At 44.0% G+C, this 17412-nt stretch overlaps 1 protein-coding gene across 1 annotated transcript in view; it reads right to left on the reverse strand.

Annotated features, from left to right (window-relative positions):
- Nucleotides 1-3322: 3322 nt before the first annotated feature.
- LOC105186939 (uncharacterized) overlaps nt 3323-17412 on the reverse strand; it is a 297091-nt gene continuing 283001 nt past the window's right edge. The window contains exons 11-12 of the mRNA XM_025307433.1: nt 5208-6226; nt 3323-3543 (exon numbers count right to left, since the gene is read on the reverse strand). The gene's annotated coding sequence lies outside the window, so the exon portion shown is untranslated. The remainder of the gene's footprint in view (nt 3544-5207; nt 6227-17412) is intronic.

Consider the following 17412-nt stretch of genomic DNA (forward strand, 5'->3'; position numbering starts at 1 on the left):
TTATTATTATTATTCGCTTTTCGGTTTCCGCTCTCTCTCTCTCTCTCTCTCTCTCTCTCTCTCTCTCTCTCTCTCTCTCTCTCTCTCTCTCTCTCTCTATTTTACGCGAGCGCCTGTAGAAACTGCAGTCTTGATTATAGACGGTCGTCGATCGATTATCGTGATGATACCGGCATAATCTTCGCCGTGCAATTCGAAGGCTAGTCACAAGGATTCTATTGCTCTTTTGCGTCTTTCATTGGTGATGCGATTAACGCTACTCCCGCTGATAATGGTCGCTGAAAAAAAGGACTTTCACTCCATCTAAAATAACGCACGAAATACGAAGCAGAATTTCATCTTGCAGTCACATTTAAATAATAATGTAAATATCCGATTTAAACATACAGTTTTTTAAATACACGGAATATCTCCGACGACACTAATGACGCAACGCGATAAAATGACGATAACATGATTTGAAATGTTCATTGAATCGCGCGAGTATCGTTTTTTACACACTATATATTTGGTACGATTTACAATAACAGTATTCATTATCGTCACTCGTTATTATTGAAGCAAAAGGGACGAAAAGAAGGCTCCAACTGGTTTTGTTAGAAGCCAAAGAGGGAAGATGTATTCCACGGAAAATTTCCCGTTCAAATCCGCCGCGACATTGATCCGCGATCTGCTCTTACAATCGGCAACAGTCGATACGGATAGACAATAGGAAGTAGATAATAGGAAGCGCGTGCGGAATCGCGCGCTGAGAAGAATGCGTTTAGCTTCACGAGTCCACGTCAATTCGTTCGCGAGTAATAGCGGTTGAAACATTCGGCGCGTTCCGTGCTAGCGAGCGCTACCGCGTAGTGTTGTTGCATTTACTACACGAGCACGTGCTGAAGCGACCGCGTGGTCGGCGGCCAGTCACGTGGCGGCGCGGTGGTGGGGGCAAGGCCGCCGCCTTTCATTCAAGCGGTTTACGCTACGTTCTGCCATTCACGCACGCACGCCGGCATCCGACAAGTGCAGTCAACTTCTCGAGACGGAGCAGCGTGCCGCGAGCCGATTCGATGCGCTCGTCGAATATTTCATTCAATTAGTCACGCGGGGTTTATCGCATCGGGATTTATGGAAAATAGCGGTCGCCCTTGAGTTGAGGTGCGAGTCGATCTGTATGATGGTAATCGCGGAACACCTCGGCACCTTGAACTGTGACGCTTATGAATATTCTAAAGCGTTGCGTCATCAAATCTTGAACACAGTCTGTCATATTTAATTTAATTTAATTTAAATGATTTAATTTAATTTAATTTAAATGAAATGAATTTCGATTATGAAAGCCAATTATATTGGCGTCGTTGGTACAAAGATATGACAATTGCATCGCACAAATTTCCCATGCTTTGTCCACGTTAAATGTCTACACTGAGAAAAATATCCGAAATGTCCGATTGTTAATTTCGTTATCCGATCAAATATCTGTATTAAATCGGTGTATTTAATCGGATATTTGATCGGATAAGAAAATTAACAATCGGATATTTCTGATGTTTTTCTTCATGCAGGGAGAATCCACAAGCTTGATTCTTATTCGTTCGGTTGAGATGCGAGCAATTCGCGAAATAACAGAATCTACGCTTTCGTAATCTTGATAACGAGATAAAGATTTGAGGTAATTATTCTTGCAAATTCTGTTGTGGCGCGTCATTATCACTAATATAATGCGGATCGGATATTCGCTTGTATTTCTATCGCTTTCGGGTACATCGTCGTTCTCATTAAATGACGTGGAACATTTTACGCGGCCGAAGAGTGCATTCTGGATGCAATTAAATATTCCGCGACGGCGGCAGGCTGCAGTAAAAGCTATTTGTGCGGAAAATTGCACGACTTTCCGTTAACTGGGTCGAGCGTTCGGTGGCTTTTAAGCAAACAAGCGGTGAATCCTTGTCGGCACTTACGTCAATACGTACCGCGAATATTGGATAGTCTGTTTTGAATAGGAGAGAGATGCGTCAGAGCGGTAGATAACTAACGGGAATTAGAAGAAGAAGAAGAGAGAACGAGTAGTTCCTTGACGAGGAGAAGCATCCTCCTCGGCTGTATCCAAATTGGACTTATTCTCTTTTATATCGTATATACGGTGTCCCGAACGCATCGCGCGTATGAGTGTATTCCTCTTTCCCGCGGAATACCGGGGATATCGCGAAAGCGATGAAGCGTAATGACGCATTATGCGGGTTGAAATTGCGTTACGTAATATACGTTCCGGCTATTCCGGAGGAATGCATTCATATATACATACACCGACAAAAGATTCATCTTTCCATGAAAAACTCCCGCCTATATATGTGTGCGTTACTAGTTGTTATAATTTACCCGGCGAGAACTTAAAGGAGAACTTAAAGTCACTCTTAAGTTGAACTGAATTAAATTAGAAGATTACACGGAGATAAAAAAGAAAGTAATTTCAATCTTGAAATTCGCTCGTAACGATACTCTCTCTCTCTCTCTCTCTCTCTCTCTTCGGAGTGAGCTCGGTTGGAACGTTAAATGCAGATACGCGCTGAATGCAAAAGTTTAAATGCACGGATTACCTGTTACAATCGAATTGTAGTATGCGTCGGAGCTTATGAAAGTGGCGAGTACCCATCGAGCTAACGTTTAACGTGTTTCACGAGATTATCTCGCGCACGCGATGTTTTCATTAACGCGCGAGGCACGCGTTCCTTTTTTTAAATTCACCGTATATATCGCCGTGATAATTAGGTTACGTTAGCCGGTTTATTGTCAGGTGCGGAAACAAAGACCAATCACAGCGGACGAGTGAAACGGACGGGACGTGTCGTCGCGTTTAATCGTCAGAATAACGGACACGTATCGCGACCCAGTACAGCGATAATATACCATCGGTTTTGGGGGCTTTTTATTTGGAACGTCGAATCACCGCTCGACACTCACTACGAATTTTATTAGCGCTTTATCAATAATTATTCCGTCCTTTTCAAACAACGTGTACGTGGAAAATGGCGAGACATATTAATATAATCACTCGAGATAATGTCCGTTAAATCAAATCAGAGGATCAGCCAGCAGGTCATATTGATCATAATGCATTATATTTATTTATTTCGCGAGCAAACGAAGCGTCTTGAAGCTGAAAAATTGAAACGAATGAATAAAAAATTATGAATATAAAAACATACATCGATATGTAAATACACACATAGATACATATTTAATTATTTTATTATTTCAAAATAAAATGAATGTAAAATAAATATAACAAAATAAATGAAATAGAACGTAACGAAATAAATATAATAAAATTCAGATGGGAATAAATGGAATCGATTATAAGATGATTATATACAGGATACGTAATAAAGTAATTATGAAACGAGCGATCATTTTTCCCGCTATAATCTCTCTATTTCGGCCTCATCTATCGATCGCGAGCGTCGTATACCGCAAACTTTGCGTACTTCTGGGACACCGTATGCAGCCGCATCAGTTCGGACATCCCTTTGGAGTCGTTCTTCGGGCTCTACCTATTGCCTGGAAGTTATAACGAGGTTGTTTTACAAGTTTATTTAGCCGGCATATACGGTCGTGCGCGCGCGTGTTCGTTAGTCTCGCTTGCGTTTCTTCGCATGTAACTCGTTCACCTCTCTCCGTCCTCCTCCGAGCTCTTTTCCGCCTTTCCCTCTTTCGCTTCGCACCGACGGCACCGGTGCGGCGTAGCCGAGTGGCGCACAAATAATTCACAGCGGTGTATCTCGTGTGTAGAAGCACTCCTGGGCCGGGGAGTTTCGCGGAATGAAATCGCGAGGCCGAGTAAAGAGTAAGAGACGAGGAGAAAAAACGGAGAAGAAGGAGGAGGAGGAGGAGGAGGAAGAAGAAGAAGAATAAAAGAACGGATGACCGAGAGAAAAATGTCTTTTCGTCGAACGAGACCTCGTTTTCGCGGTTTGCGCTCAGAGGTCCCCCTGAATTATTGACCAACGCGTAATAACCAGCCGCGCGGTATCAGCCGATAGTCTTTGTGTTCGTATTTGATGCTCGTGGGCCATGACACGGAAAGATTCTTTAAGAAGTCAAGCGCGCGTGTCTGAGGAAAATCGAGCGCAGGCGAATTATTCGGCTCTTCTTCCCGCACGTTTTCTCGAAGCACGAAGCGACGTTACGCCGATTTTTCGTCTCGGACTCTGAGGCCAGATTAAAGATTCTGCAATTATAAAATCGCGAGAGAAGCAAGCAAAGTGAAGGAAGGACAGAGGAAGCATCAAGTGTCAACGTAGGAACGTGGATAACAATGATGGGAGTGAAGTTCTCTGATTCGTCCAAGTTAAAATTGCGAAACCGTGCAATGTCTAGCGTATACATTTCATGTAAAAAGTATTATATTCACCATTTACAGTATACCCTAGAAAAATGTTCGTGTTTGTCGCGATGTATCGCGTGTATGTCGCGAGCTTTCTCCTTGTTTTATTTTCGAGGATGAAAGAGCGAGCCGATGGAAACGCTGGAAATCTGATCGTTCTGATCGAAGCGGATAGAATGACTCGATTTGATCAGCGGAATAGTTTGTTGCTCGCCGTTAATTGTTTGCTACGTTATACTTTACTCTGTGAAGTGCAAAGCTTCTCTCTCTCTCTCTCTCTCTCTCTCTCTCTCTCTCTCTCTCTCTCTCTCTTTCTCTGCGATAGCGATGCGTGCCGAGTTACCTGTCGCGTTATTTGCCGATACCCGGCACCGTTCGACTCATCGGAGCTTCTTCTTTTTATCGAAATAACGTGTATAATAAAAACTAGCGATGTCTATTTATAGCGGAAAAATCCTAGCAAATAGATCTTTGGAGGAAGAACGTACCTCGTAGTCTAAACTAAGTGTACGCAGCACCTTCGATGAATCGCGATAAGTTCAAGTCCAAAAACGTATCGACAGACGGCAAATTTTGCAAAAGAATTTCTATCGGGGAAAGAAATTGGGAAAGAAATATGAAAAAGTTAGTTTAAGAAATATGGCGAACCGAAAGATTTTAGTACGCGGTACAATCAATAGTACGCGATAAAAATAAAAGGCAGTTTACGCGTAAATAAAAATGATATTTAATCTTTTCAGGAATGTACCGTCACATATATGTACGTGCAATTTTAATTTTTTTACTTGAAACACTGTCGACAAAGATATATCGAACATCACTGCGAATAAATACTCACCGTAAAATTCCTCAACAAGAAAAAAAGAAATCTCGTCCTACGTTTGTGTTAGATGTCACTTTCAAATTCAGTAATTCTCTTCTGATTTTAACGAACAAGTTCCTGAAGAGGTTAATGTCATTAGAGTCTAAAATGTAGAGACGAGCGTTTCGATCGCATGCTCCATATCGCTGGAACAAGATACGCGAACGAAATAGGAATCCGTTACGGTTACACGTTGGAGGATAAATATATTACATCGTGACTGTTACGAGCATGAAGATTCGCTCGGACAACAGGCCCGTTACTTCGGATTGCGACGTTCGTAAGCACGACGTGTATCGCGGACAAAGTCATCTCGAAGAAGCGTACTCCGTTTCGCATCGCCGTCGTTCACTTCGCCGTCAGCGGGATTCGCCTCTTCTCATCTCCTCTCATTTCGTCTCGTCTCGTCCCGCCTCGCCTCGCCTCGTCGACGCGCGGATTTCTCCTCGCCATCGGGCAGCGACGAGCGAGGGACGCGTCCGAGTCCTCGTCGAGAGTCTCCCTCATGACTTATCACGACTTATCAGTTAATAAATTAAACTGTACACTATCATAGTGGCCCACACTTTGGTAGATCTTCCTGCCGATGAGGATCGCTCGTCCGCCCCGAGTCATCGACAATTTCTCGTCCGACTTCTGTTACTCGTTATCTCGATTTTTTCTCTCGACGGAATCTGTCGCAATCGGAGAGTTCTCGATTTTCTGCGCGTGCATGCGGATTCTCGCGCAAGAAACGCGTATCACGCACTGCCAAACCTCACGAGGCCGCGAAAATTGTCCGATCTCTCGCTAGCACTCAGAACGAGATCAGATCACGATTTCAGACGGCGCTGTCGTCGTCGGACATTCGCCGCGAATCGAGTCAGCGCAATCCAAGCGAGCGATCCGGCGCGTCCGTGCGCGTTTTGCGTTCGTCTCTGTAGCGACTGCATCTGTAGCGACGACGTTCCACGCTATGGAACTGCATCCGGATCGGGTGAAGCTGTTACAACGATCTGGAAAAAGAAAAACAAAGAGGAGAAATACAACAGCTGTGTGTTTTACTTCTGCGAGTCGGCTAGTCGGGAGGTCGCAGTAGAAACGCACAGATCGAACGGTGAATAACGAGAAAGAGTTTTAAATGGAAAAATACAACAGTTTCTCTCACCGATTTCGACCATTTTGAGCACATCGTAAAGTAAAGAAACATCTCAGGCTTCGGGGCTAAAACAACTTTTTGCAGTTAATTACGTGTGCGTTAATTCCTAATATCGTACAGTCAAAGTATACGACTCATTTCTTAGATTATAAAAATGTCGAGGTCTCCCATGTGTCGAAATATCTCCATAAATTATTTTACTTTCAAAGATATTCTCTTCTTATTAAATATATGGGAAAACCCCCGAGGGGTTGTTTCAACCCCTAAACGCGATAAAATGCTTATGAAAAAATGTGTCTCTTATGTTTGAATTTTTTATCGCATATCTAATTCTCGACAAGATTGATGGAGAATATTCGCCTTGTCAGCGTATAGAGTTCGTTGATTAAAATTAATTTACAAAGAAAGAGATTTATAGAAAAAAATTACGCGAATCGAAACGCAACCGTTGGTGCATGATCCCTACTCAATTATCTGCCCAAGCGAGTGGAACGTTTCGATTCTCTTTGACTCTGACGAGAATTTTTCAAGCAGTTTGAGAGCGTGCGCATCCACTTTTATTTCATGACAATTGTCCTGATTCTACTTCTTCTCACTCACTCTCTCTCTCTCTCTCTCTCTCTCTTTTTCTCTTTCTAAGAATTTTTTTATATTTGGAAATTTACGCGTAAGGAAAAAAATACTATAATTATAACTGTAAAAAAGATTTGCACACTGTTAGAAATTTTGAAGGAGAAACACCGCTATATCGCGTATCGTCTTACTCCATTCCCGGCTATCTCGCGGTGCGATCGTTCGTTTCTCTTCTGGTAGGAAACGACGTACTCGGGGCGAAAGTCTCGCGCGAGAAAAAAAATAAGGCCTCGTATTACCATCGTCTGGCTTGTCGCATTTGACTCACAGAAAAGATTACCTCCCTCCGCGTCTGTTCCCTTCGCGGTCGAGATTCGGTCGCGAAAAGTGCTGTGTTTACGCGGATCAATGGTAACGCACGTGTTGGAGCGCTAGGTAGGTAGGTAGGTAGGTAGGTAGATGGGAAGGCAGGCAGACAGGTAGGCAGATAGAGGTACGTTTGTTCATTCACGTGAATGTGAATTACGTATCAGGGTTGGCGAGACAATGACGGTATAAGCAGCGCAAACGGCGGGTGAGCGCTCTGTATAGTTTAAGTACGCGTTTCATTTGAATATATTAATTATTCATTGTACATGCGCCACCCACACACACACACACACACACACACACACACACACACAAATATACACAGAAGCCGTGTATCGCGGTAATCCCTACGCGATTACCGAGTGTGTCGAGCGCGATTCCGCGTCGATCGCGATTCCATCGCTCCGTATAATGTATAATGTATGATAAAATAATTTGCGCGACATGCGCACTGTGCGCGAGCGCGTACTCCAATTAACGGCGTGTTCCATCACGTAGTTTCCTTCCGCCGAAGGGCAGCCGCGATTTACGACGCTGTGCGATCTCGGTTAGTTCGGAAACGGCAAAAATCAAGTCTCGGCGCGTTTGACAGCAAATGGCGAGTGTAAAGCCAATTGAACGGAACTTGTTATTAAATAAATGAAATGGGATATCAGCGTAAGACGAGACGAGAGGCGCGATTTTTTTTTTAATAAAAATCCTAACATTTCGCGCTCCTGTAAATTATGAAGACGCGCTGGGGGGGAGGCCCCATAGTTGAAAGGAAAACTGCTTGTTGCCGTGGTGCTCGTATTTCTTATCGATCAACGAAGTCAGATCTGGAAAAAAAAATTTCTCAATTCCGAGCACGATCTGACTCGAAGAGATATATGATTTTCCTCGTCCTGTGCCTTGCCTAATCTCGAAATCTTGTCTCTTGTCGTGCTTTCGATATAACACGAAAAACTTCCGTCCCCTTACCGCAAGGAGAAATATCGCATATATATATGTTATAGGTATATATGGTTGGACGCAATATCCAAGATACGAGATACGGTATACACACACACACACACACACACACATGCACGGGAAATTTTAATAAAACACACCAAACAAATCTCAACGTATTGATTAAATTATGAAATGAATTATTATCTCAATTTTCATATCAAATCTCAATAGTCATCTTGGTAATATTCAAACTTCAAAATTGATGATACGTTAATTTTGCATTTCTCTTTTATCTACATTGATTTGAGGAATGAATATATTTGACTTGATAATCTTATATATAGTTTTGCGATCAACGCTTGACATAACGCTTTTAAAGTATTTCGCTCGAGTTTCAAGTAAATCTTCAATCCCGACCTCGGTGAGATACGGAAAACTCTTTCCGTGCGTTGGACGTACCAACTAACGGATGTAAGAGTACACATTCGTATTGGGAATAATTAAATTCATCGGCAAAATTTCGTTCGCCACACGCGGGCTATTCATTAATGCTAAATATCGCTCCCAAATTTTGATGACGCGCTTCTCGTATTGGCATCGCGCATCGACACGAATAATTCAATCTTGCTGTTACGAAATTTGATAGGATAGATGGACGGATCATGTGCCTTTTAGACGAAATCACCTTCATGCATTTAACACTTCGGCATGTATGTATAATGTTACTGGTCGACGTCGTTAATATTAGTGATTTATGATATACAGTAATCTATCTCTCGTGGTCATTGTATATTAATTTCAATTGGCCGTTAATGAATGCATCGAGAGATACACGTGGTGATACAGCGTCCACTATTCTATACTGTAATTACCCGATGATTATGTCAGTAGTGCGGTGTGCTATAGCAAACAAATACATGCGCCTCATCATCAATCTCGGTCAGTCATCGCAAGCCGGTTATCGATCACTTTAAGGTGACGTATAAAGGCTATCGCGATGGTATTATCGAATTCGCACGTCGGGAAGGATTTATTTATTTCGCGCAGTCTCAATTATGTATAACATGAACACACGCACGCAGATCGATCGATATGACTCTCTTCCTTACCAATTACTGTATCGCGCGAGTTGTTTTTTACGTGGAATTTAATTTAATAGTTAACGCGGACGCATATAGCGTAGGTGTAAACTTCGACGTTCGAAGTGGCTGCATATTTGTGTAAAACTAATTGCGAGTTATTAAATTTGCAGAAAAATGCGATAATGTAATCTCGCTTCGACGCGCGTTCTTTTATTGATATAATTTTCTGTTTCGTGTAAACGCCGAATAATTTTAAATATTTGCCAGCATGGACGCGAGGCATTTCATGTAGTTTTGCAGTTTTTTATACACGATGGCAGTTTTAATTAATAATTATTTTTATATCAATATTATTATATATACATTATAATATTTTATGGTACGTTTTGGATTGTACGTACATATATCAATTAACAACTTTTAACAAACGGATATAATCAATATCGCGTTTTATAAATTTCTCAATTCTGGTAAATGTTCATATTAAAATTAAAAATATTTACAGACAGCACAATCGTCCAATGATGGAGCTGATCAATTTGGCTTCTAAGAAGCTCGATTATTTCTCATGATATGTTAATCTAAATAAATTCTTAAAAGATTCCTCTTCTATTTTTAAAGATTATTTACGTCGAAATGTGAGTTTTCATGCAATTATATTAATTAAATAATATTATCGTGAAATTTATCGTGAAAAGAAACATAAATCGGTCGTGGGAATTTAGTAAATAAAGAAATCAAAAATTTAAAAAAGTTATCACAAGATGCCGAAGTTGCAGACGAGATAGAATAAGTAACGTAAGCGGGTCACATGTTTTGTTTTTCGGGAAAAGCAATTTGTTATCGAACTGGTTAATAAGCTCTATTTTAGCGTACCATTCTTCGCGGTTCATCGGAAGCGTCGCTTCCGTTGTTCCGCATCGCCAAAGATCGCTCGCAAAATAAGTTGCTTTTATGTATATATACATATATAAAAGCGATATCCGCGCAAGCGGAAATCATTTTTTTCGCGCGCCGTTGCCGGTGAAAATAATAATATATCCACATATATACATACACACGCGAGTACGCGCGCATGCGCGCGCGTGCACGCAACATCTCCGATCGGACGCGTCGGAGAGAAAATGGGACCGATAGGACGAAAATAAATTTCGATTAACCTGCTCTCTGGGACCGGAGGGAAAAACGAGGTAGGACACTTCCACACGCGGAAATGCCGATGGCCGGCCGACCGGCGACCAATACCAATGGCATTGTATAATAGACATTTAAATCCTGCGGTTCGCGCGCGAACGCGCGACCGAGACCAGCGAGTTGCGGCTCGCGGTGTTATCGGGTATCGATATTATTTCGTTGCGCGACAGCGCGTGTGCGTGTAACGGAAGTCGAACGGAGCTCTTTTGTTGTTCCCACGGGAAAAAGGGAGATCTTTGCGGCGATGCATGTCACATGAAACACCGGACAAATCGCAATCTTTGGTTTAACTGACAGAATCGAACTCCTCGGATCTATGAGGACTCTGTCGTTGATCAGATGTGTTTCCGTCTCCTCCGAGATCAAAAGCAAACAATAGAAAATATATGCTGGTTGTTTTAATAATTTCTTTTTCTCGTGCGGTGAGCTCTGAACTCTGGCGTATGGTCGGTAACTTAAATTAAACTAAACCACCTTGTTTTTAATGACTATCAGTTGGGAAGGTGGGTGGTTTCGCAAACGAATTGAAAGAGGCACTCTGTAATAATCACTAATAATATTATTAGGTTTTAGCCGCGGGAACGTCACGATTTATCTGTAGATTGGGCCGCTCTGGTTTATAAATATGAGTTGTTACGAGGCGCGCTCGAAATACGTGAGCGGACGGAGTCGCAAACGATTCCGCGAAACAATAACGACGCGAGCCATCGCAATTCCCCTCTTATCTGGCAACGCGGGCGAAAGAATCGACTCGCCTTTTAAGCGGGTAGACAGGCGTTTTGTGAAAATCGCTCGACGTTGTTTTATCTTACCTCCCGTGAGCGTGTACAAACGGACGCGGCACAAACGTAGGATTTGTCGCCAGGGGATTTGTCAACGCGGCCGCGGGCACGATAAGCATATCGAGTGTCTCTTCGTGTGTTCTCGCTTCCCCTTTGACCCACAGGCTTCAGGTTTTGCCCTCAGTCGGGTGACACAATGGAACAAACACGTTGACAGATTTCCGTCAAACATCATGTACGAACGACAATACACAAGTCTCGACTCTACTACCTCGCGACCCTTCAATCTCAATAAAGGGATATTCTTGCGCAACTGCCAATATATTGCAGACGAGAATAAAATCCGCGCGCGGAGGTATTAATATTACCGTGCGCACGCGCACTATGTCGGCAAAATAATAAAACACTTTGTCACTCGCGTTATCCGGATGCTATCGCACGACGCCGTAGCCGTAGCCAGCCGAACGTCAGCGCGCATCGCGGTCGCGAGCTCGTCGAGCGATTAAAAATTGCCCGAGCGCGATTAAAAATTCAGTGATCGGTTGGATCACTGGATTAGAAAGCGTGCATCGCGCGAAAAGTACTTTTAAATATCGTCGTGCGACAATAGCGGCGTTACAATAAGGAACAATAAGGAACGCGACGCGACGATTTTCGCCGCAAATCTCACAAACGTGTCCGGTGTATCACGTATTTTTGGAGAAATCGCAGACGCACACGTAACGTATTAACGCGTCAATTGTCATCTTCCGAGGGGGGGGGGGGGCGTGACGAAGAAAGAAATATCGACCCCGTCACTATCGTGTGTCATCTATGACAGCAAGAGAGATGTGCGGCGAAGTCTCGTTTGCTTTCTTCTTCTTATTTTTAATATAATTCGTTTATGTCCACGTCGCGATGATACTTTCGCAAATTGAATAACATTTCGATGTCCGCGTTTAATGCGCGATAACTTTGAGCTTTAAACGCGCCGATGGACGACGACTCGTCCGCGGCGTCCATGGCGAGGAATTAATTGGAAAATAATTGAATAGTTTGCATTTGTGGCCTCCGCGTCTCGGGCGAGTGACGGACGAATTAATCCGTTTCTTCGTCCATTCGTCCGCTCATCCGTTACTCCGTCGCTTCGCTGCTCTGACCGCCAGGTGTCTCGGAGGGAGTGTGTTACATTTTCTCTCGCCGGAATCGTGCGCGCTCTTTTACGTGTGGCATGCATTGCGCTCTTAATGAATCCAATGAACACTTGGCATTTTTATTGATTCTACGTGTTCGCGCACTTGCTCTCTCTCTCTCTCTCTCTCTCTCTCTCTCTCTCTCTCTCTCTCTCTCTCTCTCTCTCTCTCTCTTTCTCTCTCTCTCTCTGTCTGTCTCTCTGTCTCTCTCTCCGTCTCTCTCTCTTTCCTTCCTTCCCTCTTCCTCTCTCGCGGCGCTCGAATGTTTGGACTGCGGCCAAGCGTGGCTGAGAAGAATTCGCGCGTTTGAATGTACATGGAAAGCCGGACTGTTTGTTCGTTAAACTGATGAATTCGTTTATCTACGAGCACCGGTTAATTTGGAGCCGGAAGCTCGCTGACAAATAACCGGCCAGCAGCTCTTTCTCTCGCCCTTCATCGACCAAGTCGGTTAATCACTTCCCCCTCCCGCGCCCCCCCCCCGGTAATCGATTAGCCGCCGATTGCCGACAATTAGACAATTATTATTGACAAACGACGCGGGATATATGGTGATCTTTATAAATGCAAAAGGCGTGACAAGAGGAGACAGAGAGGAAATTCAATAGAGAGAGATCGATTCATGGCGATATATCGTCCTGCAAAGGTAAAAGAAGAAAAAATTATGGTGCAGCAATTCGCGGACGATTCGGCGGGGCGGTGCGTCGCGCGGTCGTATCGAAAATATCACGGGCCATTCGAGCCGTGGGGTGTAATTAGGTGTTTGACATTACGTTTCAGTCTCTTTCATAACGCTAAAGAATTCGTTCTGCGGTACTGCGTGACGGCAGTTATCAGGAAAACAGGCGAGTATTCGCGCGCGCAATGATCTCGTGGTGTCGAAAGGTGAGTACAAAGGAAATTTTGTTAACGACCGATCAAATAATTGCTCGAGCCGGCGGCATGCGCGAGTGCGGTGAGGTAAACCGGCGCGTCAAAGGCAATTGGCGGTTCGATTAACGCTAAACTCTCTAACTCGCGTTATAAATTACGTCAACAAGGCGAAAACGCGAAGTGCCGTGCACGACAGCTCGCTCGTTCGCTTGTATCGTCGACGACGATGACGACCGCACATGAGCGCGCAACCGCTGGCGCGAAATATTCGCGATAAAATGGTGCGCGCCGAAGCGAGCTCCTTCACCAATGCGCTTTGCGGCGCATCCGTTAGTCGGATGCCTCGTCACAGAAGAATAGGTAATGAAACTTTAATCGAACGCGATTTAATTTGTATTATCTGCATTAAAAGCCTTGCCGCTGTCGCCGTCGCCGTCGTCGTCGTCGTCGTCGTCGCCGTCGTCGTCGTCGTCGTCGTCGTCGTCGTCGTCGTCGTCGTCGCCGCCGTCGTCGTCGTCGTCGTCGTCGTCGTCGTCGTCGTCGTCGTCGTCGTCGTCGTCGTCGTCGTCGTCGTCGTCGTCGTCGTCGTCGTCGTCGTCGTCGTCGTCGTCGTCGTCGTCGTCGTCGTCGTCGTCGTCGTCGTCGTCGTCGTCGTCGTCGTCGTCGTCGTCGTCGTCGTCATCGTCGTCGTGGCCGATCGAGAATTTCGGTTAAATTATCGAGTCGTTATGAAAGCCATTAATTTATCGCGCGGGGCGGAAAGTGTCCGCTCAATTATTAAATGCAGCGACGTCGATTGATTTTTCAGCCCGCCGCCGTTCCATCGAGAGCTCAAATTCTTCTTGTTTAACGACACACGTTTACTCCCGCACCCGTCCTCTAACCCGTCAAATTCTCCCTTCGATGCTCGCGCTTATGCTTCTTGTGCGTTGGACGATTTAGAGATTTATAGTCGCGATCTAACGCATGAATGTCCCGTCGCCGTTCCCCTTTCTCCATGAAACTTCATGGTCGCATCAAGTTAATTTCCAACTGCGGATTAACGTTGTTCTTATTTGTAGCACGCAAGATATTCGCGACATAATTTCTATCGCTCTTGCACTCTCTCTCTCTCTCTCTCTCTCTCTCTCTCTCTCTCTCTCTCTCTTCGTATAACCTACTGAAAACTCACGTGGATAAGTTTTTAATTGGGCTCTTTAATCCTAATTGCGTTGTCTAACGGAAGATAAAAGTTACATCGTCGTTAATTGTGCGGTTTCACGATTTTAAAAATTAAAAAAAGATTTCTTTTTTTTTCGTAATTCATCGTACCGACCGGACGTTTTAACCGATAGTTATTTCGTTGATAGCTTAAACGCAAGTCAAAGTAGACACGTCGAAGGATTTAACGTTAAATCCGCTTTGCCCAGTTTGGGGCGGGTAATTGGCACCTACTTCGTGCTAATTGACAGTTTCGCGTCGTATCTTTATCGTGAAAATATGAGGAGTGAGGGAGAGGGAGGAGGAGCTTGAAGAGAGGAAGGGAGATGGAAGCGTAAGCAAACCAACAAAATAAGAACTATATTATCTTTTATTATTAACGCCTTCGCGGTTTGCGTAAGCATAAGCACGTTCTCCTTCGTAAATTTCAAAGTGTAATTCTAGCGCCCTAGTTGGTAAATGTGTTGAAAACGATTTGCAATTTAAATAACGTGAGAATTGCTGCATACACAATTTTCAAGCCGGATAATAAATCAATTGAGTCCCCGTTGCGTCGAAGTGGTTGCTGAATCTCTCGCAATTTTTTGCACATGTTCCCCGAATTTTTCGTATTGTAACACAGAAAATAATCAATTCGGCGAGGAGGCATTATGGATGAGAGAACGTGAGGTAATTGCAATAATGGCGCGTGCCGCAAGCACGGCGGAGTAAAGTTCGGCGAGAGATACCCGAAGGCTCGATAGTCACGTAAAAATGAACGAGAGACGAAAAATTCTCTCTCACCGAACGCGAGCGTTAAGGGCTAACCGATAAGAAACGCGAGGCGGCCGTCGTTTCTCGGCGAAATTGCGCCCACGAGATTCGGCGAGGGAGGGCGATTAAAATTTATGAAATTTGCTCGGGAAAGGGCCTCTGCGTCTCTCGAGATAAGGCAAGCCGTTGCGTAATTGGATTAAACCGATGAATCACGGGTCCTTAAAGCTGTTTACACTCGAGCGCCTCCTCCTTCGTACATTGTTTTTTCACGGTATATAGCGCAATAATAACGATGAAGACTCTTTCCACGTTGATGAGATATAAAATACAACCGGACGCCGGACGAGCCCGCGGAACGTGTACGCACTCGGAAACGTGCTCATCTTTGTTTTGCACGCCGAACAAAGCACGCCCAACAAATCAGTGTGAACCCTTGGGATATGCGGCACACAATAATCGCGATGGTAAATTGTAAAAGAGAGGCGCGTAAGAGTGCAATTTATGTGAGTTCCACGGTTGCCGGACGTGTATTCGCAAAGCTGTAAACAAGATATGTGTAATTCCAGCAATTTCAAATTTATTCGTCCCTCTTAATTGCCATAGAGCACAATAAATCGTGAAATTTACAAACGCTCGTTCCATCCATCAAGCTCATTTGAAACAGCTTAATTACGTCTTAATTGGCGGTAGGAAATTTACGCTGCATAATAAACACCGCTCGCATTGCAAAGGAAAAAAGGTTCGATGGAATTTCAGAAGAGAGCAATAAGCATACGTGGCACAGAGAAAGAGAGACAGACAGACAGACAGACAGAGAGAGAGAGAGAGAGAGAGAGAGAGAGAGAACATGTGTATGCGTTCGTAGGATCGTATAAATAAATATCAAGTTCCCCGCGGCCGTAGTAAAAGTGGAAACGCAGATGTGTTTGAAAAATGAAATTGCGAATACACTGACGTACACATCGGCACGCGGCGAAAATACTCCAACACCTGCAGTTTTTTCTTTTTTCTTCCCCATGTTTTTTTTATAATTAAATAGAGGCGAAGCCATTATGTTACGCATGTGCGTGACGCGAGTCGACGAATGGCACGATGTAATGTCATTCTCAAATCGCCGGACGTCATGCACAGGCCACTTGTCATTGGATAATAACGGGCGCCGGCTTTGCGATTTTACGGCTCGAATTATTATTGTTACGCTTGAATAACGATATTTCAAGCGAAACAATAAGGTAGCTTTCGAGGCTAAAATGAACCTAATATGTCTTTGACACGCGCGAAGAATACTCGTGCTGAAAACGGCCGTGTATGTGTACGTGCGTGCGTGTGTGCACATGTGTTTGCTTGTGCGACAAGTACAAATGAAAATCATTTTCGTTTCATCTCTCATAATTCGCCCACTGTGAGCGTGACTTGTTCCCAAATACGTTCTCATATTACTTGAGACACTTTTCGTGCAACAAAAATCTACAATTCCATCAGTGTTTTTAATCTTTAGCCTAGCTTCATTTTTCTTCTTAATTTCCTCACGTTCACCACCTCGAAGGGTGAGGCAAAAGATGATTATTTGATAAAGAATGTTCAATACACATCACATAATTTACTTCTTCGTGTCTCTGATTCTGAATCGCCTGATGTATATAATTTCACTACTCACGTTCTACCTGTGCAATGAGACTCTAAAATGATTTGCTTCCAATCCCCGTTATGGACACACGATGGTGCTTTTTAACATTTAACACCTCTGCGTCTGTTTTCCTAATTCTCTCATATTTACACGTCGAAGCGAAGCAAGAGAGAATTCTTCTTCTAAATTGCACAGTGCATTTTTCTCTTTCTCCCTCTCTCTTCATGTCTGTATTTTTAATCGGCAACATCGGTTACTCGTGTTGCCGAGCACCGTTACATTTCGAACAAACGGCCGAATTCGTCCGCGTCGTCGTCGTGACGAGAGGCGATCGCGTCAAGTCGAAAGTAATCGAGTCGGAGCCTCGCGTGACGGCACTTTCGGCGACACTTCTGACCGATATCAAATTTCAAACCGCCAATTCTCCAACGAAGGCGGCAGGTACAACCGCGACGCAACATCGCGACGACGACGACGACAAC

Source organism: Harpegnathos saltator, unplaced genomic scaffold (genome assembly GCF_003227715.2).
Source record: "Harpegnathos saltator strain DR-91 unplaced genomic scaffold, Hsal_v8.6 scaffold86, whole genome shotgun sequence".
Taxonomy (NCBI): domain Eukaryota; kingdom Metazoa; phylum Arthropoda; class Insecta; order Hymenoptera; family Formicidae; genus Harpegnathos; species Harpegnathos saltator.